The 26,111-nt window shown below is 47.2% G+C and overlaps 1 protein-coding gene across 1 annotated transcript in view; it reads right to left on the reverse strand.

Annotated features, from left to right (window-relative positions):
- Nucleotides 1–26,111, reverse strand: part of otud5a (OTU deubiquitinase 5a) — a 149,210-nt gene that overhangs the window by 66,269 nt on the left and 56,830 nt on the right. The gene's annotated exons all lie outside the window — the stretch shown is intronic.

Below are 26,111 nucleotides of genomic sequence, written 5' to 3' on the forward strand. Positions count from 1 at the left end.
GTGAACCATCCTTACCCTGAATACACAGCGCCTCTGCACAGTGAAACATTCAACAATCCTCACACAGAATACACAGCGACTCTGCACAGTTACACAGTGAACCATCCTTACCCTGAATACATAGCGACTCTGCACAGTGAACAATCCTTACCCTGAATACACATCGACTCTGCAGTTACACAGTGAACAATCCTTACCCTGAATACACAGCGACTCTGCAGTTACACAGTGAACAATCCTCACCCTGAAGACACGGCGACTCTGCACAGTTACACAGTGAACAATCCTCACCCTGAATACACAGCGACTCTGCACAGTTACACAGTGAACAATCCTCACCCGGAATACACAGCGACTCTGCACAGTTACACAGTGAACAATCCTCACCCTGAATACACAGTGACTCTGCACAGTTACCCAGTGAACAATCCTCACCCTTAATACACAGCGACTCTGCAGTTACACAGTGAACAATCCTTACGCTGAATACACAGCGACTCTGCAGTTACACAGTGAACCATCCTTACCCTGAATACACAACGACTCTGCAGTTACAGTGAACAATCGTCACCCTCAATACACAGCGACTCTGTAGTTACACAGTGAACCATCCTTACCCTGAATACACAGCGACTCTGCAGTTACACAGTGAACCATCCTCACCCTGAATACACAGCGACTCTGCACAGTTACACAGTGAACAATCCTCACCCTGAATACAGAGCGACTCTGCAGAGTTACACAGTGAACAATCCTCACCCTGAAAACACAGTGTCTCTGCAGTTACACAGTGAACAATCCTTACCCTGAATACACAGCGACTCTGCAGTTACACAGTGAACAATCCTTACCCTCAATACACAGTGACTCTGCAGTTACACAGTGAACAATCCTTACCCTGAATACACAGCGATTCTGCACAGATACAGTGAACAATCCTCACCCTGAATACACAGCGACTCTGCACAGTTACACAGTGAACAATCCTCACCCTGAATACAGAGCGACTCTGCAGAGTTACACAGTGAACAATCCTCACCCTGAAAACACAGTGTCTCTGCAGTTACACAGTGAACAATCCTTACCCTGAATACACAGCGACTCTGCAGTTACACAGTGAACAATCCTTACCCTCAATACACAGTGACTCTGCAGTTACACAGTGAACAATCCTTACCCTGAATACACAGCGATTCTGCACAGATACAGTGAACAATCCTCACCCTGAATACACAGCTACTCTGCACAGTTACACAGTGAACAATCCTCACCCTGAATACACAGCGACTCTGCAGTTACACAGTGAACAATCCTTACCGGGAATACACAGCGACTCTGCAGTTACACAGTGAACAATCCTTACCGTGAATACACAGCGACTCTGCAGTTACACAGTGAACAATCCTTACCCTGAATACAGAGCGACTCTGCACAGTTACACAGTGAACAATCCTCACCCTGAATACACAGCGACTCTGCAGTTACACAGTGAACACTCCTTACCCTGAATACCCAGCGACGCTGCAGAGTTACACAGTGAACAATCCTCACCCTGAACACACAGCGACTCTGCACAGTTACACAGTGAACAATCTTCACCTGGAATACACAGCGACTCTGCACAGTTACAGAGTGAACAATCCTCACCCTGAATACACAGCGACTCTGCACAGTAACACAGTGAACAATCCTTACCCTGAATACACAGCGACTCAGGACAGTTACACAGTGAACAATCCTCACCCTGAATACACAGCGGCTCTGCAGTTACAATGAACAATCTTCACCGTGAATACACAGCGACTCTGCAGTTACAGAGTGAACAATCCTTCCCCTGAATACACAGTGACTCTGGAGTTACACAGTGAACAATCCTTACCCTGAATACACACGACTCTGCAGTTACAGTGAACAATCCTCACCCTGAATACACAGCATCTCTGGACAGTTACACAGTGAACAATCCTCACCCTGAATACACAGCGACGCTGCACAGTTACACAGTGAACAATCCTTACCCTGAATACACAGCGATGCTGCACAGTTACACAGTGAACAATCCTTACCCAGCAGAATACACAGCGACTCTGCAGTTACACAGTGAACAATCTTTACCCAGAATACCTGAATACACAGCGATTCTGCAGTTACACAGTGAACAGTCCTCACCCTGAATACACAGGGAATCTGCAGTTACACAGTGAACAATCCTTACCCTGAATACACAGCAACGCTGCACAGTTACGCAGTGAACAATCCTTACCCTGAATACACAGCGACGCAGCACAGTTACACAGTGAACAATCCTTACTCTGAATACACAGCGATGCTGCACAGTTACACAGTGAACAAACCTTACTCTGAATACACAGCGACGCTGCACAGATACAGTGAACAATCCTCACCCTGAATACACAGCGACTCTGCACAGATACAGTGAACAATCCTCACCCTGAATACACAGCGACTCTGCAGTTACAGTGATTCGTACTCACCCTGAATACATCGCAACTCTGCACAGTTACAGTGAACAATCCTCACCCTGAATACACAGCGACTGCACAGTCACACAGTGAACAACCTCACTCTGAATACACAGCGACGCTGCACAGTTACACAGTAAACAATCCTCACCCTGAATACACAGCGACTCTGCACAGTTACACAGTGAATAATCCTTACCCTGAATACACAGCGACTCTGCAGTTACACAGTGAACAATCCTCACCCTGAATACACAGCGACTCTGCACAGTTACACAGTGAACTATCCTCACCCTGAATACACAGGGACTCTGCACAGTTACACAGTGAACAATCCTCATCCTGAATGCTCAGCGGCTCTGCACAGTTACACAGTGAACAATCCTCATCCTGAATACACAGCGGCTCTGCAGTTACAGTGAACCATCCACACTCTGAATACACAGCGGCTCTGCAGTTACAGTGAACCATCCTCACTCTGCATACACAGCGACTCTGCAGTTACACAGTGAACAATCCTCACCCTGAATACATAGCGACGCTGCACAGTTACACAGTGAACAATCCTCACACTGAATACACAGCGACACTGCACAGTTACACAGTGAACAATCCTTACCCTGCAGAATACACAGTGACTCTGCAGTTACACAGTGAACAATCCTTACCCTGAATACACAGCGACGCTGCACAGTTACACAGTGAACAATCCTTACCCGGAATGCACAGCGACGCTGCAGTTACACAGTGAACAATCCTTACCCTGAATACACAGCGCCTCTGCAGTTACACAGTGAACAATCCTTACCCTGAATACACAGCGACGCTGCACAGTTACACAGTGAACAATCCTTACCCGGAATGCACAGCGACGCTGCAGTTACACAGTGAACAATCCTCACCCTGAATACACAGCGACTCTGCAGTTACACAGTGAACAATCCTTACCCTGAATACACAGCGACGCTGCACAGTTACACAGTGAACAATCCTTACCCGGAATGCACAGCGACGCTGCAGTTACACAGTGAATAATCGTTACCCTGCTTAATACACTGCGACTTTGCACAGTTACACAGTGAACAATCCTCACCCAGAATACACAGCGACTCTGCACAGTTACACAGCGAACAATCCTCACCCTGAATACACAGCGACTCTGCACAGTTACACAGTGAGTGATCCTTCCCCTGAATACATCGCAACTCTGCACAGTTACACAGTGAATAACCCTCACCCTGAATACACAGCGGCTCTGCACAGTTACACAGTGAGTGATCCTTCCCCTGAATACATCGCAACTCTGCACAGTTACACAGTGAATAACCCTCACACTGAATACACAGGACTCTGCACAGTTACACAGTGAGTGATCCTTCCCCTGAATACACAGCGACTCTGCACAGTTACACAGTGAATAACCCTCACCCTGAATACACAGCGACTCTGCAGTTACACAGTGAACAATCCTCACCCTGAATACACAACGACTCTGCACAGTTACATAGTGAACAATTCTCACTCTGAATACACAGCGACTCTGCAGTTACACAGTGAACCATCCTCACTCTGAATACACAGCGACTCTGGACAGTTACACAGTGAACAATCCTCACCCTGAACACACAACGACTCTGCAGTTACACAGTGAACAATCCTTACCCTGAATATACAGCGACTCTGGACAGTTACACAGTGAACAATCCTCACCCTGAATACACAGCGACTCTGCAGCTACACAGTGAACAATCTTCACCCTGAATACACAGCGACTCTGCACAGTTACACAGTGAACAATCCTTACCCTGAATACACAGCGACTCTGCAGTTACACAGTGAACCATCCTCACCCTGAATACACAGCGACTCTGCAGTTAGTGAACAATCCTTACCCGGAATACACAGTGACTCTGCACAGTTACACAGTGAACAATCCTTACCCTGAATACACAGCGACTCTGCACAGTTACACAGTGAACAATCCTCACCCTGAATACACAGCGACTCTGCACAGTTACACAGTGAACCATCCTTACCCTGAATACACAGCGACTCTGCAGTTACACAGTGAATCCTCCTCACCCTGAATACACAGCGACTCTGCACAGTTACAGAGTGAACAATCCTCACCCTGAATACACAGCGACTGCACAGTTACACAGTGAACAATCCTTACCCTGAATACACAGCGACTCTGCAGTTACCCAGTGAACAATCCTCACTCTGAATACACAGCGCCTCTGCACCGTGACACAGTGAACAATCCTCACCCTGAATACACAGCGACTCTGCACAGTTACACAGTGAACCATCCTCACTCTGAATACACAGCCACCCTGCAGTTACACAGTGAACAATCCTCACCCTGAATACACAGCGACTCTGCACAGTTACATAGTGAACAATTCTCACTCTGAATACACAGTGACTCTGCACAGTTACACAGTGAACAATCCTCACCCGGAATACACAGCAACTCTGCAGCTACACAGTGAACAATCTTTACCCAGAATACCAGACTACACAGCGATTCTGCACAGTTACACAGTGAACCATCCTTACCCAGACTACACAGCGACTCTGCACAGTTACACAGTGAACCATCCTTACCCTGAATACACAGCGACTCTGCACAGTTATGCAGTGAACAATCCTCACCCTAAATACACAGCGACTCTGCACAGTTACACAGTGAACAATCCTTACCCTGAATACACAGCGGCTCCGCAGTTATGCGGTGAACCATCCTCACCCTGAATACACAGCGACTCTGCACAGTTATGCAGTGAACAATCCTTACCCTGAATACACAGCGACTCTGCACAGTTACACAGTGAACAATCCTTATCCTGAATACACAGCGACTCTGCACAGTAACACAGTGAACAATCCTTACCCTGAATACACAGCGACTCTGCAGTTACACAGTGAACAATCCTCACCCGGAATACACAGCGACTCTGCACAGTTACACAGTGAACAATCCTCACCCTGAATACACAGCAACTCTGCAGCTACACAGTGAACAATCTTTACCCAGAATACCAGAATACACAGCGATTCTGCAGTTACACAGTGAACCATCCTTACCCGGAATACACAGCGACTCTGCAGTTACAGAGTGAACCATCCTCACCCTGAATACACAGCGACTCTGCAGTTAGTGAACAATCCTTAACCGGAATACACAGTGACTCTGCACAGTTACACAGTGAACAATCCTTACCCTGAATACACAGCGACTCTGCACTGTTACACAGTGAACAATCCTTACCCTGAATACACAGCGACTCTGCACAGTTACACAGTGAATCCTCCTCACCCTGAATACACAGCGACTCTGCACAGTTACAGAGTGAACAATCCTCACCCTGAATACACAGCGACTCTGCAGTTACACAGTGAACAATCCTTACCCAGAATACCAGACTACACAGCAATTCTGCACAGTTACACAGTGAACCATCCTTACCCAGACTACACATAGACTCTGCACAGTTACACAGTGAACCATCCTTACCCTGAATACACAGCGACTCTGCACAGTTATGCAGTGAACAATCCTTACCCTGAATACACAGCGACATCTGCAGTTATGCAGTGAACTATCCTTACCCTGAATACACAGCGGCTCTGCAGTTATGCGGTGAACCATCCTCACCCTGAATACACAGCGACTCTGCACAGTTATGCAGTGAACAATCCTTACCCTGAATACACAGCGACTCTGCACAGTTACACAATGAATCCTCCTCACCCTGAATACACAGCGACTCTGCAGTTATGCAGTGAACCATCCTCACCCTGAATACACAGCGACTCTGCAGTTAGTGAACAATCCTTACCCGGAATACACAGTGACTCTGCACTGTTACACAGTGAACAATCCTTACCCTGAATACACAGCGACTCTGCACTGTTACACAGTGAACAATCCTTACCCTGAATACACAGCGACTCTGCACAGTTACACAGTGAATCCTCCTCACCCTGAATACACAGCGACTCTGCACAGTTACAGAGTGAACAATCCTCACCCTGAATACACAGCGACTCTGCAGTTACACAGTGAACAATCCTTACCCAGAATACCAGACTACACAGCGATTCTGCACAGTTACACAGTGAACCATCCTTACCCAGACTACACAGCGACTCTGCACAGTTATGCAGTGAACAATCCTCACCCTGAATACACAGTGACTCTGCAGTTACAGTGAACAATCCTTACCCTGAATACACAGCGACGCTGCACAGTTACACAGTAAATAATACTTACCCTGAAAAGACAGTGCCTCTGCACAGTTACACAGTGAACAATCCTCATCCTGAATGCTCAGCGGCTCTGCAGTTACAGTGAACCATCCACACTCTGCATACACAGCGACGCTGCACAGTTACACAGTGAACAATCCTCACCCTGAATACATAGCGACGCTGCACAGATACAGTGAACAATCCTCACACTGAATACACAGCGACACTGCACAGTTACACAGTGAACAATCCTTACCCTGCAGAATACACAGCGACTCTGTATAGTTACACAGTGAACAATCCAGACTCTGAATACACAGTGACTCTGCAGTTACACAGTGAACAATCCTTACCCTGAATACACAGCGACGCTGCACAGTTACACAGTGAACAATCCTTACCCGGAATGCACAGCGACGCTGCAGTTACACAGTGAATAATCGTTACCCTGCTTAATACACTGCGACTTTGCACAGTTACACAGCGAACAATCCTCACCCTGAATACACAGCGACTCTGCACAGTTACACAGTGAGTGATCCTTCCCCTGAATACATCGCAACTCTGCACAGTTACACAGTGAATAACCCTCACCCTGAATACACAGCGGCTCTGCACAGTTACACAGTGAGTGATCCTTCCCCTGAATACATCGCAACTCTGCACAGTTACACAGTGAATAAATCTCACACTGAATACACAGGACTCTGCACAGTTACACAGTGAGTGATCCTTCCCCTGAATACACAGCGACTCTGCACAGTTACACAGTGAATAACCCTCATCCTGAATACACAGCGGCTCTGCACAGTTACACAGTGAGTGATCCTTCCCCTGAATACATCGCAACTCTGCACAGTTACACAGTGAATAACCCTCACACTGAATACACAGGACTCTGCACAGTTACACAGTGAGTGATCCTTCCCCTGAATACACAGCGACTCTGCACAGTTACACAGTGAATAACCCTCACCCTGAATACACAGCGACTCTGCAGTTACACAGTGAACAATCCTCACCCTGAATACACAACGACTCTGCACAATTACATAGTGAACAATTCTCACTCTGAATACACAGCGACTCTGCAGTTACACAGTGAACCATCCTCACTCTGAATACACAGCGACTCTGGACAGTTACACAGTGAACAATCCTCACCCTGAACACACAACGACTCTGCAGTTACACAGTGAACATTCCTTACCCTGAATATACAGCGACTCTGGACAGTTACACAGTGAACAATCCTCACCCTGAATACACAGCGACTCTGCAGCTACACAGTGAACAATCTTCACCCTGAATACACAGCGACTCTGCACAGTTACACAGTGAACAATCCTTACCCTGAATACACAGCGACTCTGCAGTTACACAGTGAACAATCTTCACCCTGAATACACAGCGACTCTGCACAGTTACACAGTGAACAATCCTTACCCTGAATACACAGCGACTCTGCAGTTACACAGTGAACCATCCTCACCCTGAATACACAGCGACTCTGCAGTTAGTGAACAATCCTTACCCGGAATACACAGTGACTCTGCACAGTTACACAGTGAACAATCCTTACCCTGAATACACAGCGACTCTGCACAGTTACACAGTGAACAATCCTCACCCTGAATACACAGCGACTCTGCACAGTTACACAGTGAACCATCCTTACCCTGAATACACAGCGACTCTGCAGTTACACAGTGAATCCTCCTCACCCTGAATACACAGCGACTCTGCCCAGTCACAGAGTGAACAATCCTCACCCTGAATACACAGCGACTGCACAGTTACACAGTGAACAATCCTTACCCTGAATACACAGCGACTCTGCAGTTACCCAGTGAACAATCCTCACTCTGAATACACAGCGCCTCTGCACCGTGACACAGTGAACAATCCTCACCCTGAATACACAGCGACTCTGCACAGTTACACAGTGAACCATCCTCACTCTGAATACACAGCCACCCTGCAGTTACACAGTGAACAATCCTCACTCTGAATACACACTGACTCTGCACAGTTACACAGTGAACAATCCTCACCCGGAATACACAGCAACTCTGCAGCTACACAGTGAACAATCTTTACCCAGAATACCAGACTACACAGCGATTCTGCACAGTTACACAGTGAACCATCCTTACCCAGACTACACAGCGACTCTGCACAGTTACACAGTGAACCATCCTTACCCTGAAGACACAGCGACTCTGCACAGTTATGCAGTGAACAATCCTCACCCTAAATACACAGCGACTCTGCACAGTTACACAGTGAATAATCCTTACCCTGAATACACAGCGGCTCTGCAGTTATGCGGTGAACCATCCTCACCCTGAATACACAGCGACTCTGCACAGTTATGCAGTGAACAATCCTTACCCTGAATACACAGCGACTCTGCACAGTTACACAGTGAACAATCCTTATCCTGAATACACAGCGACTCTGCACAGTAACACAGTGAACAATCCTTACCCTGAATACACAGCGACTCTGCAGTTACAGTGAACAATCCTCACCCTGAATACACAGCGGCTCAGCAGTCATGCGGTGAACCATCCTCACGCTGAATACACAGCGACTCTGCAGTTATGCGGTGAACCATCCTCAGCCTGAATACACAGCGACTCTGCAGTTATGCAGTGAACAATCCTCACCCTGAATACACAGCGGCTCTGCAGTTATGCGGTGAACCATCCTCACCCTGAATACACAGCGACTCTGCAGTTACACAGTGAACAATCCTCACCCGGAATACACAGCGACTCTGCACAGTTACACAGTGAACAATCCTCACCCTGAATACACAGCAACTCTGCAGCTACACAGTGAACAATCTTTACCCAGAATACCAGAATACACAGCGATTCTGCAGTTACACAGTGAACCATCCTTACCCTGAATACACAGCGACTCTGCAGTTACACAGTGAACCATCCTCACCCTGAATACACAGCGACTCTGCAGTTAGTGAACAATCCTTACCCGGAATACACAGTGACTCTGCACAGTTACACAGTGAACAATCCTTACCCTGAATACACAGCGACTCTGCACTGTTACACAGTGAACAATCCTTACCCTGAATACACAGCGACTCTGCACAGTTACACAGTGAATCCTCCTCACCCTGAATACACAGCGACTCTGCACAGTTACAGAGTGAACAATCCTCACCCTGAATACACAGCGACTCTGCAGTTACACAGTGAACAATCCTTACCCAGAATACCAGACTACACAGCGATTCTGCACAGTTACACAGTGAACCATCCTTACCCAGACTACACATAGACTCTGCACAGTTACACAGTGAACCATCCTTACCCTGAATACACAGCGACTCTGCACAGTTATGCAGTGAACAATCCTTACCCTGAATACACAGCGACATCTGCAGTTATGCAGTGAACTATCCTTACCCTGAATACACAGCGGCTCTGCAGTTATGCGGTGAACCATCCTCACCCTGAATACACAGCGACTCTGCACAGTTATGCAGTGAACAATCCTTACCCTGAATACACAGCGACTCTGCACAGTTACACAATGAATCCTCCTCACCCTGAATACACAGCGACTCTGCAGTTATGCAGTGAACCATCCTCACCCGGAATACACAGCGACTCTGCAGTTAGTGAACAATCCTTACCCGGAATACACAGTGACTCTGCACTGTTACACAGTGAACAATCCTTACCCTGAATACACAGCGACTCTGCACTGTTACACAGTGAACAATCCTTACCCTGAATACACAGCGACTCTGCACAGTTACACAGTGAATCCTCCTCACCCTGAATACACAGCGACTCTGCACAGTTACAGAGTGAACAATCCTCACCCTGAATACACAGCGACTCTGCAGTTACACAGTGAACAATCCTTACCCAGAATACCAGACTACACAGCGATTCTGCACAGTTACACAGTGAACCATCCTTACCCAGACTACACATAGACTCTGCACAGTTACACAGTGAACCATCCTTACCCTGAATACACAGCGACTCTGCACAGTTATGCAGTGAACAATCCTTACCCTGAATACACAGCGACATCTGCAGTTATGCAGTGAACTATCCTTACCCTGAATACACAGCGGCTCTGCAGTTATGCGGTGAACCATCCTCACCCTGAATACACAGCGACTCTGCACAGTTATGCAGTGAACAATCCTTACCCTGAATACACAGCGACTCTGCACAGTTACACAGTGAATAACCCTCACCCTGAATACACAGCGACTCTGCAGTTGCACAGTGAACAATCCTCACCCTGAATACACAACGACTCTGCGCAGTTACATAGTGAACAATCCTCACCCTGAATACACAGCGACTCTGCAGTTACACAGTGAACAATCCTTACCCTGAATACACAGCGACTCTGCACAGTTACACAGTGAACAATCCTCACCCTGAATACACAGCGACTCTGCAGTTACACCGTGAACAATCCTCACCCTGAATACACAGCGACTCTGCACAGTTACACAGTGAACAATCCTTACCCTGAATACACAGTGACTCTGCACAGTTACAGTGAACAATCCTCACCCGGAATACACAGCGACTCTGCACAGTTACACAGTGAACAATCCTTACCCTGAATACACAGCGACTCTGCACAGTTACACAGTGAATAACCCTCACCCTGAATACACAGCGACTCTGCAGTTACACAGTGAACAATCCTCACCCTGAATACACAACGACTCTGCACAGTTACATAGTGAACAATCCTCACCCTGAATACACAGCGACTCTGCAGTTACACAGTGAACAATCCTGACCCTGAATACACAGCGACTCTGCACAGTTACAGAGTGAACAATCCTCACCCTGAATACACAGCGACGCAGCACAGTTACACAGTGAACCATCCTCACCCTGAATACACAGCGACTCTGCACAGTTACACAGTGAACAATCCTCACCCTGAATACACAGCGATTCTGCACAGTTACACAGTGAACAATCCTTACCCTGAACACACAGCGACTCTGCACAGTTACACAGTGAACAATCCTCACCCTGAATACACAGCGACTCTGCAGTTACAGTGATCCGTACTCACCCTCAATACATCGCAACTCTGCACAGTTACAGTGAACAATCCTCACCCTGAATACACAGCGACTGCACAGTCACACAGTGAACAATCCTCACCCTGAATACACAGCGATTCTGCACAGTTACACAGTGAATCCTCCTCACCCTGAATACACAGCGACTCTGCACAGTTACACAGTGAACAATCCTCACCCTGAATACACAACGACTCTGCACAGTTACATAGTGAACAATTCTCACTCTGAACACACAACGACTCTGCAGTTACACAGTGAACAATCGTTACCCTGAATATACAGCGACTCTGGACAGTTACACAGTGAACAATCCTCACCCTGAATACACAGCGGCTCTGCAGCTACACAGTGAACAATCTTCACCCTGAATACACAGCGACTCTGCACAGTTACACAGTGAACAATCCTTACCCTGAATACACAGCGACTCTGCAGTTACACAGTGAACAATCTTCACCCTGAATACACAGCGACTCTGCACAGTTACACAGTGAACAATCCTTACCCTGAATACACAGCGACTCTGCACAGTTACACAGTGAACAATCCTTACCCTGAATACACAGCGACTCTGCAGTTACACAGTGAACAATCCTTACCCTGAATACACAGCGACTCTGCACAGTTACAGTGAACAATCCTCACCCTGAATACACAGCGACTTTGCAGTTACACAGTGAACAATCCTCACCCTGAATACACAGCGACTCTGCAGTTACACAGTGAACAATCTTTACCCTGAATACACAGCGTCTCTGCAGTTACACAGTGAACCATCCTCACCCTGAATACACAGCGACTCTGCAGTTAGTGAACAATCCTTACCCGGAATACACAGTGACTCTGCACAGTTACACAGTGAACAATCCTTACCCTGAATACACAGCGACTCTGCACAGTTACACAGTGAACAATCCTCACCCTGAATACACAGCGACTCTGCACAGTTACACAGTGAACCATCCTTACCCTGAATACACAGCGACTCTGCAGTTACACAGTGAATCCTCCTCACCCTGAATACACAGCGACTCTGCACAGTTACAGAGTGAACAATCCTCACCCTGAATACACAGCGACTGCACAGTTACACAGTGAACAATCCTTACCCTGAATACACAGCGACTCTGCAGTTACCCAGTGAACAATCCTCACTCTGAATACACAGCGCCTCTGCACCGTGACACAGTGAACAATCCTCACCCTGAATACACAGCGACTCTGCACAGTTACACAGTGAACCATCCTCACTCTGAATACACAGCCACCCTGCAGTTACACAGTGAACAATCCTCACCCTGAATACACAGCGACTCTGTACAGTTACATAGTGAACAATTCTCACTCTGAATACACACTGACTCTGCACAGTTACACAGTGAACAATCCTCACCCGGAATACACAGCAACTCTGCAGCTACACAGTGAACAATCTTTACCCAGAATACCAGACTACACAGCGACTCTGCACAGTTACACAGTGAACAATCCTTACCCTGAATACACAGCGACTCTCCAGTTACACAGTGAACAATCCTCACCCTGAATACACAGCGACTCTGCACAGTTACACAGTGAACAATCCTCACCCTGAATACACAGTGACTCTGCACAGTTACACAGTGAACAATCCTCATCCTGAATGCTCAGCGGCTCTGCAGTTACAGTGAACCATCCACACTCTGAATACACAGCGGCTCTGCAGTTACAGTGAACCATCCTCACTCTGCATACACAGCGACGCTGCACAGTTACACAGTGAACAATCCTCACCCTGAATACACAGTGATGCTGCACAGTTACACAGTGAACAATCCTTACCCTGAATACACAGTGATGCTGCACAGTTACACAGTGAACAATCCTTACCCTGAATACACAGTGACTCTGCACAGTTACAGTGAACAATCCTCACACTGAATACACAGCGACACTGCACAGTTACACAGTGAACAATCCTTACCCTGCAGAATACACAGCGACTCTGTATAGTTACACAGTGAACAATCCAGACTCTGAATACACAGTGACTCTCCAGTTACACAGTGAACAATCCTTACCCTGAATACACAGCGACGCTGCACAGTTACACAGTGAACAATCCTTACCCGGAATGCACAGCGACGCTGCAGTTACACAGTGAATAATCGTTACCCTGCTTAATACACTGCGACTTTGCACAGTTACACAGCGAACAATCCTCACCCTGAATACACAGCGACTCTGCACAGTTACACAGTGAGTGATCCTTCCCCTGAATACATCGCAACTCTGCACAGTTACACAGTGAATAACCCTCACCCTGAATACACAGCGGCTCTGCACAGTTACACAGTGAGTGATCCTTCCCCTGAATACATCGCAACTCTGCACAGTTACACAGTGAATAACCCTCACACTGAATACACAGGACTCTGCACAGTTACACAGTGAGTGATCCTTCCCCTGAATACACAGCGACTCTGCACAGTTACACAGTGAATAACCCTCACCCTGAATACACAGGACTCTGCACAGTTACACAGTGAGTGATCCTTCCCCTGAATACACAGCGACTCTGCACAGTTACACAGTGAATAACCCTCACCCTGAATACACAGCGACTCTGCAGTTACACAGTGAACAATCCTCACCCTGAATACACAACGACTCTGCACAGTTACATAGTGAACAATTCTCACTCTGAATACACAGCGACTCTGCAGTTACACAGTGAACCATCCTCACTCTGAATACACAGCGACTCTGGACAGTTACACAGTGAACAATCCTCACCCTGAACACACAACGACTCTGCAGTTACACAGTGAACAATCGTTACCCTGAATATACAGCGACTCTGGACAGTTACACAGTGAACAATCCTCACCCTGAATACACAGCGACTCTGCAGCTACACAGTGAACAATCTTCACCCTGAATACACAGCGACTCTGCACAGTTACACAGTGAACAATCCTTACCCTGAATACACAGCGACTCTGCAGTTACACAGTGAACAATCTTCACCCTGAATACACAGCGACTCTGCACAGTTACACAGTGAACAATCCTTACCCTGAATACACAGCGTCTCTGCAGTTACACAGTGAACCATCCTCACCCTGAATACACAGCGACTCTGCAGTTAGTGAACAATCCTTACCCGGAATACACAGTGACTCTGCACAGTTACACAGTGAACAATCTTTGCCCTGAATACACAGCGACTCTGCACAGTTACACAGTGAACCATCCTCACCCTGAATACACAGCGACTCTGCAGTTACACAGTGAATCCTCCTCACCCTGAATACACAGCGACTCTGCACAGTTACAGAGTGAACAATCCTCACCCTGAATACACAGCGACTGCACAGTTACACAGTGAACAATCCTCACCCTGAATACACAGTGATGCTGCACAGTTACACAGTGAACAATCCTTACCCTGAATACACAGTGATGCTGCACAGTTACACAGTGAACAATCCTTACCCTGAATACACAGTGACTCTGCACAGTTACAGTGAACAATCCTCACACTGAATACACAGCGACACTGCACAGTTACACAGTGAACAATCCTTACCCTGCAGAATACACAGCGACTCTGTATAGTTACACAGTGAACAATCCAGACTCTGAATACACAGTGACTCTGCAGTTACACAGTGAACAATCCTTACCCTGAATACACAGCGACGCTGCACAGTTACACAGTGAACAATCCTTACCCGGAATGCACAGCGACGCTGCAGTTACACAGTGAATAATCGTTACCCTGCTTAATACACTGCGACTTTGCACAGTTACACAGCGAACAATCCTCACCCTGAATACACAGCGACTCTGCACAGTTACACAGTGAGTGATCCTTCCCCTGAATACATCGCAACTCTGCACAGTTACACAGTGAATAACCCTCACCCTGAATACACAGCGGCTCTGCACAGTTACACAGTGAGTGATCCTTCCCCTGAATACATCGCAACTCTGCACAGTTACACAGTGAATAACCCTCACACTGAATACACAGGACTCTGCACAGTTACACAGTGAGTGATCCTTCCCCTGAATACACAGCGACTCTGCACAGTTACACAGTGAATAACCCTCACCCTGAATACACAGGACTCTGCACAGTTACACAGTGAGTGATCCTTCCCCTGAATACACAGCGACTCTGCACAGTTACACAGTGAATAACCCTCACCCTGAATACACAGCGACTCTGCAGTTACACAGTGAACAATCCTCACCCTGAATACACAACGACTCTGCACAGTTACATAGTGAACAATTCTCACTCTGAATAAACAGCGACTCTGCAGTTACACAGTGAACCATCCTCACTCTGAATACACAGCGACTCTGGACAGTTACACAGTGAACAATCCTCACCCTGAACACACAACGACTCTGCAGTTACACAGTGAACAATCGTTACCCTGAATATACAGCGACTCTGGACAGTTACACAGTGAACAATCCTCACCCTGAATACACAGCGACTCTGCAGCTACACAGTGAACAATCTTCACCCTGAATACACAGCGACTCTGCACAGTTACACAGTGAACAATCCTTACCCTGAATACACAGCGACTCTGCAGTTACACAGTGAACAATCTTCACCCTGAATACACAGCGACTCTGCACAGTTACACAGTGAACAATGCTTACCCTGAATACACAGCGTCTCTGCAGTTACACAGTGAACCATCCTCACCCTGAATACACAGCGACTCTGCAGTTAGTGAACAATCCTTACCCGGAATACACAGTGACTCTGCACAGTTACACAGTGAACAATCTTTACCCTGAATACACAGCGACTCTGCACAGTTACACAGTGAACCATCCTTACCCTGAATACACAGCGACTCTGCAGTTACACAGTGAATCCTCCTCACCCTGAATACACAGCGACTCTGCACAGTTACAGAGTGAACAATCCTCACCCTGAATACACAGCGACTGCACAGTTACACAGTGAACAATCCTTACCCTGAATACACAGCGACTCTGCAGTTACCCAGTGAACAATCCTCACTCTGAATACACAGCGCCTCTGCACCGTGACACAGTGAACAATCCTCACCCTGAATACACAGCGACTCTGCACAGTTACACAGTGAACCATCCTCACTCTGAATACACAGCCACCCTGCAGTTACACAGTGAACAATCCTCACCCTGAATACACACTGACTCTGCACAGTTACACAGTGAACAATCCTCACCCGGAATACACAGCAACTCTGCAGCTACACAGTGAACAATCTTTACCCAGAATACCAGACTACACAGCGATTCTGCACAGTTACACAGTGAGCCATCCTGACCCAGACTACACAGCGACTCTGCACAGTTACACAGTGAACCATCCTTACCCTGAATACACAGCGACTCTGCACAGTTATGCAGTGAACAATCCTCACCCTAAATACACAGCGACTCTGCACAGTTACACAGTGAACAATCCTTACCCTAAATACACAGCGGCTCTGCAGTTATGCGGTGAACCATCCTCACCCTGAATACACAGCGACTCTGCACAGTTATGCAGTGAACAATCCTTACCCTGAATACACAGCGACTCTGCACAGTTACACAGTGAACAATCCTTATCCTGAATACACAGCGACGCTGCACAGTAACACAGTGAACAATCCTTACCCTGAATACACAGCGACTCTGCAGTTACAGTGAACAATCCTCACCCTGAATACACAGCGGCTCTGCAGTCATGCGGTGAACCATCCTCACGCTGAATACACAGCGACTCTGCAGTTATGCGGTGAACCATCCTCACCCTGAATACACAGCGACTCTGCAGTTATGCAGTGAACAATCCTCACCCTGAATACACAGCGGCTCTGCAGTTATGCGGTGAACCATCCTCACCCTGAATACACAGCGACTCTGCAGTTACACAGTGAACAATCCTCACCCGGAATACACAGCGACTCTGCAGCTACACAGTGAACAATCTTTACCCAGAATACCAGAATACACAGCGATTCTGCAGTTACACAGTGAACCATCCTTACCCTGAATACACAGCGACTCTGCAGTTACACAGTGAACCATCCTTACCCTGAATACACAGCGACTCTGCACAGTTACACAGTGAACAATCCTTACCCTGAATACACAGCGACTCTGCACTGTTACACAGTGAACAATCCTTACCCTGAATACACAGCGACTCTGCACAGTTACACAGTGAATCCTCCTCACCCTGAATACACAGCGATTCTGCACAGTTACAGAGTGAACAATCCTCACCCTGAATACACAGCGACTCTGCAGTTACACAGTGAACAATCCTTACCCAGAATACCAGACTACACAGCGATTCTGCACAGTTACACAGTGAACCATCCTTACCCAGACTACACATAGACTCTGCACAGTTACACAGTGAACCATCCTTACCCTGAATACACAGCGACTCTGCACAGTTATGCAGTGAACAATCCTTACCCTGAATACACAGCGACATCTGCAGTTATGCAGTGAACTATCCTTACCCTGAATACACAGCGGCTCTGCAGTTATGCGGTGAACCATCCTCACCCTGAATACACAGCGACTCTGTACAGTTACATAGTGAACAATTCTCACTCTGAATACACACTGACTCTGCACAGTTACACAGTGAACAATCCTCACCCGGAATACACAGCAACTCTGCAGCTACACAGTGAACAATCTTTACCCAGAATACCAGACTACACAGCGACTCTGCACAGTTACACAGTGAACAATCCTTACCCTGAATACACAGCGACTCTCCAGTTACACAGTGAACAATCCTCACCCTGAATACACAGCGACTCTGCACAGTTACACAGTGAACAATCCTCACCCTGAATACACAGTGACTCTGCACAGTTACACAGTGAACAATCCTCATCCTGAATGCTCAGCGGCTCTGCAGTTACAGTGAACCATCCACACTCTGAATACACAGCGGCTCTGCAGTTACAGTGAACCATCCTCACTCTGCATACACAGCGACGCTGCACAGTTACACAGTGAACAATCCTCACCCTGAATACACAGCGACTCTGCACAGTTACACAGTGAACCATCCTCACCCTGAATACACAGCGACTCTGCAGTTACACAGTGAATCCTCCTCACCCTGAATACACAGCGACTCTGCACAGTTACAGAGTGAACAATCCTCACCCTGAATACACAGCGACTGCACAGTTACACAGTGAACAATCCTCACCCTGAATACACAGTGATGCTGCACAGTTACACAGTGAACAATCCTTACCCTGAATACACAGTGATGCTGCACAGTTACACAGTGAACAATCCTTACCCTGAATACACAGTGACTCTGCACAGTTACAGTGAACAATCCTCACACTGAATACACAGCGACACTGCACAGTTACACAGTGAACAATCCTTACCCTGCAGAATACACAGCGACTCTGTATAGTTACACAGTGAACAATCCAGACTCTGAATACACAGTGACTCTGCAGTTACACAGTGAACAATCCTTACCCTGAATACACAGCGACGCTGCACAGTTACACAGTGAACAATCCTTACCCGGAATGCACAGCGACGCTGCAGTTACACAGTGAATAATCGTTACCCTGCTTAATACACTGCGACTTTGCACAGTTACACAGCGAACAATCCTCACCCTGAATACACAGCGACTCTGCACAGTTACACAGTGAGTGATCCTTCCCCTGAATACATCGCAACTCTGCACAGTTACACAGTGAATAACCCTCACCCTGAATACACAGCGGCTCTGCACAGTTACACAGTGAGTGATCCTTCCCCTGAATACATCGCAACTCTGCACAGTTACACAGTGAATAACCCTCACACTGAATACACAGGACTCTGCACAGTTACACAGTGAGTGATCCTTCCCCTGAATACACAGCGACTCTGCACAGTTACACAGTGAATAACCCTCACCCTGAATACACAGGACTCTGCACAGTTACACAGTGAGTGATCCTTCCCCTGAATACACAGCGACTCTGCACAGTTACACAGTGAATAACCCTCACCCTGAATACACAGCGACTCTGCAGTTACACAGTGAACAATCCTCACCCTGAATACACAACGACTCTGCACAGTTACATAGTGAACAATTCTCACTCTGAATAAACAGCGACTCTGCAGTTACACAGTGAACCATCCTCACTCTGAATACACAGCGACTCTGGACAGTTACACAGTGAACAATCCTCACCCTGAACACACAACGACTCTGCAGTTACACAGTGAACAATCGTTACCCTGAATATACAGCGACTCTGGACAGTTACACAGTGAACAATCCTCACCCTGAATACACAGCGACTCTGCAGCTACACAGTGAACAATCTTCACCCTGAATACACAGCGACTCTGCACAGTTACACAGTGAACAATCCTTACCCTGAATACACAGCGACTCTGCAGTTACACAGTGAACAATCTTCACCCTGAATACACAGCGACTCTGCACAGTTACACAGTGAACAATGCTTACCCTGAATACACAGCGTCTCTGCAGTTACACAGTGAACCATCCTCACCCTGAATACACAGCGACTCTGCAGTTAGTGAACAATCCTTACCCGGAATACACAGTGACTCTGCACAGTTACACAGTGAACAATCTTTACCCTGAATACACAGCGACTCTGCACAGTTACACAGTGAACCATCCTTACCCTGAATACACAGCGACTCTGCAGTTACACAGTGAATCCTCCTCACCCTGAATACACAGCGACTCTGCACAGTTACAGAGTGAACAATCCTCACCCTGAATACACAGCGACTGCACAGTTACACAGTGAACAATCCTTACCCTGAATACACAGCGACTCTGCAGTTACCCAGTGAACAATCCTCACTCTGAATACACAGCGCCTCTGCACCGTGACACAGTGAACAATCCTCACCCTGAATACACAGCGACTCTGCACAGTTACACAGTGAACCATCCTCACTCTGAATACACAGCCACCCTGCAGTTACACAGTGAACAATCCTCACCCTGAATACACACTGACTCTGCACAGTTACACAGTGAACAATCCTCACCCGGAATACACAGCAACTCTGCAGCTACACAGTGAACAATCTTTACCCAGAATACCAGACTACACAGCGATTCTGCACAGTTACACAGTGAGCCATCCTGACCCAGACTACACAGCGACTCTGCACAGTTACACAGTGAACCATCCTTACCCTGAATACACAGCGACTCTGCACAGTTATGCAGTGAACAATCCTCACCCTAAATACACAGCGACTCTGCACAGTTACACAGTGAACAATCCTTACCCTGAATACACAGCGGCTCTGCAGTTATGCGGTGAACCATCCTCACCCTGAATACACAGCGACTCTGCACAGTTATGCAGTGAACAATCCTTACCCTGAATACACAGCGACTCTGCACAGTTACACAGTGAACAATCCTTATCCTGAATACACAGCGACGCTGCACAGTAACACAGTGAACAATCCTTACCCTGAATACACAGCGACTCTGCAGTTACAGTGAACAATCCTCACCCTGAATACACAGCGGCTCTGCAGTCATGCGGTGAACCATCCTCACGCTGAATACACAGCGACTCTGCAGTTATGCGGTGAACCATCCTCACCCTGAATACACAGCGACTCTGCAGTTATGCAGTGAACAATCCTCACCCTGAATACACAGCGGCTCTGCAGTTATGCGGTGAACCATCCTCACCCTGAATACACAGCGACTCTGCAGTTACACAGTGAACAATCCTCACCCGGAATACACAGCGACTCTGCAGCTACACAGTGAACAATCTTTACCCAGAATACCAGAATACACAGCGATTCTGCAGTTACACAGTGAACCATCCTTACCCTGAATACACAGCGACTCTGCAGTTACACAGTGAACCATCCTTACCCTGAATACACAGCGACTCTGCACAGTTACACAGTGAACAATCCTTACCCTGAATACACAGCGACTCTGCACTGTTACACAGTGAACAATCCTTACCCTGAATACACAGCGACTCTGCACAGTTACACAGTGAATCCTCCTCACCCTGAATACACAGCGATTCTGCACAGTTACAGAGTGAACAATCCTCACCCTGAATACACAGCGACTCTGCAGTTACACAGTGAACAATCCTTACCCAGAATACCAGACTACACAGCGATTCTGCACAGTTACACAGTGAACCATCCTTACCCAGACTACACATAGACTCTGCACAGTTACACAGTGAACCATCCTTACCCTGAATACACAGCGACTCTGCACAGTTATGCAGTGAACAATCCTTACCCTGAATACACAGCGACATCTGCAGTTATGCAGTGAACTATCCTTACCCTGAATACACAGCGGCTCTGCAGTTATGCGGTGAACCATCCTCACCCTGAATACACAGCGACTCTGCACAGTTATGCAGTGAACAATCCTTACCCTGAATACACAGCGACTCTGCACAGTTACATAGTGAACAATCCTCACCCTGAATACACAACGACTCTGCACAGTTACATAGTGAACAATCCTCACCCTGAATACACAGCGACTCTGCAGTTACACAGTGAACAATCCTTACCCTGAATACACAGCGACTCTGCACAGTTACACAGTGAACAATCCTCACCCTGAATACACAGCGACTCTGCAGTTACACCGTGAACAATCCTCACCCTGAATACACAGCGACTCTGCACAGTTACACAGTGAGTGATCCTTCCCCTGAATACATCGCAACTCTGCACAGTTACACAGTGAATAACCCTCACCCTGAATACACAGCGGCTCTGCACAGTTACACAGTGAGTGATCCTTCCCCTGAATACATCGCAACTCTGCACAGTTACACAGTGAATAACCCTCACACTGAATACACAGGACTCTGCACAGTTACACAGTGAGTGATCCTTCCCCTGAATACACAGCGACTCTGCACAGTTACACAGTGAATAACCCTCACCCTGAATACACAGGACTCTGCACAGTTACACAGTGAGTGATCCTTCCCCTGAATACACAGCGACTCTGCACAGTTACACAGTGAACAATCCTTACCCTGAATACACAGCGACTCTGCAGTTACACAGTGAACAATCTTCACCCTGAATACACAGCGACTCTGCACAGTTACACAGTGAACAATCCTTACCCTGAATACACAGCGTCTCTGCAGTTACACAGTGAACCATCCTCACCCTGAATACACAGCGACTCTGCAGTTAGTGAACAATCCTTACCCGGAATACACAGTGACTCTGCACAGTTACACAGTGAACAATCCTTACCCTGAATACACAGCGACTCTGCACAGTTACACAGTGAACAATCCTCACCCTGAATACACAGCGACTCTGCACAGTTACACAGTGAACCATCCTTACCCTGAATACACAGCGACTCTGCAGTTACACAGTGAATCCTCCTCACCCTGAATACACAGCGACTCTGCACAGTTACAGAGTGAACAATCCTCACCCTGAATACACAGCGACTGCACAGTTACACAGTGAACAATCCTTACCCTGAATACACAGCGACTCTGCAGTTACCCAGTGAACAATCCTCACTCTGAATACACAGCGCCTCTGCACCGTGACACAGTGAACAATCCTCACCCTGAATACACAGCGACTCTGCACAGTTACACAGTGAACCATCCTCACTCTGAATACACAGCCACCCTGCAGTTACACAGTGAACAATCCTCACCCTGAATACACAGCGACTCTGCACAGTTACATAGTGAACAATTCTCACTCTGAATACACACTGACTCTGCACAGTTACACAGTGAACAATCCTCACCCGGAATACACAGCAACTCTGCAGCTACACAGTGAACAATCTTTACCCAGAATACCAGACTACACAGCGATTCTGCACAGTTACACAGTGAACCATCCTTACCCAGACTACACAGCGACTCTGCACAGTTACACAGTGAACCATCCTTACCCTGAATACACAGCGACTCTGCACAGTTATGCAGTGAACAATCCTCACCCTAAATACACAGCGACTCTGCACAGTTACACAGTGAACAATCCTTACCCTGAATACACAGCGACTCTGCAGTTACACAGTGAACAATCCTCACCCTGAATACACAGCGACTCTGCACAGTTACACAGTGAACAATCCTCACCCTGAATACACAGTGACTCTGCACAGTTACACAGTGAACAATCCTCATCCTGAATGCTCAGCGGCTCTGCACAGTTACACAGTGAACCATCCTTACCCTGAATACACAGCGACTCTGCAGTTACAGTGAACCATCCACACTCTGAATACACAGCGGCTCTGCAGTTACAGTGAACCATTCTCACTCTGCATACACAGCGACGCTGCACAGTTACACAGTGAACAATCCTCACCCTGAATACACAGTGATGCTGCACAGTTACACAGTGAACAATCCTTACCCTGAATACACAGTGATGCTGCACAGTTACACAGTGAACAATCCTTACCCTGAATACACAGTGACTCTGCACAGTTACAGTGAACAATCCTCACACTGAATACACAGCGACTCTGTATAGTTACACAGTGAACAATCCAGACTCTGAATACACAGTGACTCTGCAGTTACACAGTGAACAATCCTTACCCTGAATACACAGCGACTCTGCAGTTACACAGTGAACAATCCTTACCCGGAATTCACAGCGACGCTGCAGTTACACAGTGAATAATCGTTACCCTGCTTAATACACTGCGACTTTGCACAGTTACACAGCGAACAATCCTCACCCTGAATACACAGCGACTCTGCACAGTTACACAGTGAGTGATCCTTCCCCTGAATACATCGCAACTCTGCACAGTTACACAGTGAATAACCCTCACCCTGAATACACAGCGGCTCTGCACAGTTACACAGTGAGTGATCCTTCCCCTGAATACATCGCAACTCTGCACAGTTACACAGTGAATAACCCTCACACTGAATACACAGGACTCTGCACAGTTACACAGTGAGTGATCCTTCCCCTGAATACACAGCGACTCTGCACAGTTACACAGTGAATAACCCTCACCCTGAATACACAGCGACTCTGCAGTTACACAGTGAACAATCCTCACCCTGAATACACAACGACTCTGCACAGTTACATAGTGAACAATTCTCACTCTGAATACACAGCGACTCTGCAGTTACACAGTGAACCATCCTCACTCTGAATACACAGCGACTCTGGACAGTTACACAGTGAACAATCCTCACCCTGAACACACAACGACTCTGCAGTTACACAGTGAACAATCGTTACCCTGAATATACAGCGACTCTGGACAGTTACACAGTGAACAATCCTCACCCTGAATACACAGCGACTCTGCAGTTATGCAGTGAACAATCCTCACCCTGAATACACAGCGGCTCTGCAGTTATGCGGTGAACCATCCTCACCCTGAATACACAGCGACTCTGCAGTTACACAGTGAACAATCCTCACCCGGAATACACAGCGACTCTGCACAGTTACACAGTGAACAATCCTCACCCTGAATACACAGCAACTCTGCAGCTACACAGTGAACAATCTTTACCCAGAATACCAGAATACACAGCGATTCTGCAGTTACACAGTGAACCATCCTTACCCTGAATACACAGCGACTCTGCAGTTACACAGTGAACCATCCTTACCCTGAATACACAGCGACTCTGCACAGTTACACAGTGAACAATCCTTACCCTGAATACACAGCGACTCTGCACTGTTACACAGTGAACAATCCTTACCCTGAATACACAGCGACTCTGCACAGTTACACAGTGAATCCTCCTCACCCTGAATACACAGCGATTCTGCACAGTTATAGAGTGAACAATCCTCACCCTGAATACACAGCGACTCTGCAGTTACACAGTGAACCATCCTCACCCTGAATACACAGCGACTCTGCAGTTAGTGAACAATCCTTACCCGGAATACACAGTGACTCTGCACAGTTACACAGTGAACAATCTTTGCCCTGAATACACAGCGACTCTGCACAGTTACACAGTGAACAATCCTCACCCTGAATACACAGCGACTCTGCACAGTTACACAGTGAACCATCCTTACCCTGAATACACAGCGACTCTGCAGTTACACAGTGAATCCTCCTCACCCTGAATACACAGCGACTCTGCACAGTTACAGAGTGAACAATCCTCACCCTGAATACACAGCGACTGCACAGTTACACAGTGAACAATCCTCACCCTGAATACACAGTGATGCTG

This window comes from Scyliorhinus torazame, chromosome 22 (genome assembly GCF_047496885.1).
Source record: "Scyliorhinus torazame isolate Kashiwa2021f chromosome 22, sScyTor2.1, whole genome shotgun sequence".
Classification (NCBI taxonomy): domain Eukaryota; kingdom Metazoa; phylum Chordata; class Chondrichthyes; order Carcharhiniformes; family Scyliorhinidae; genus Scyliorhinus; species Scyliorhinus torazame.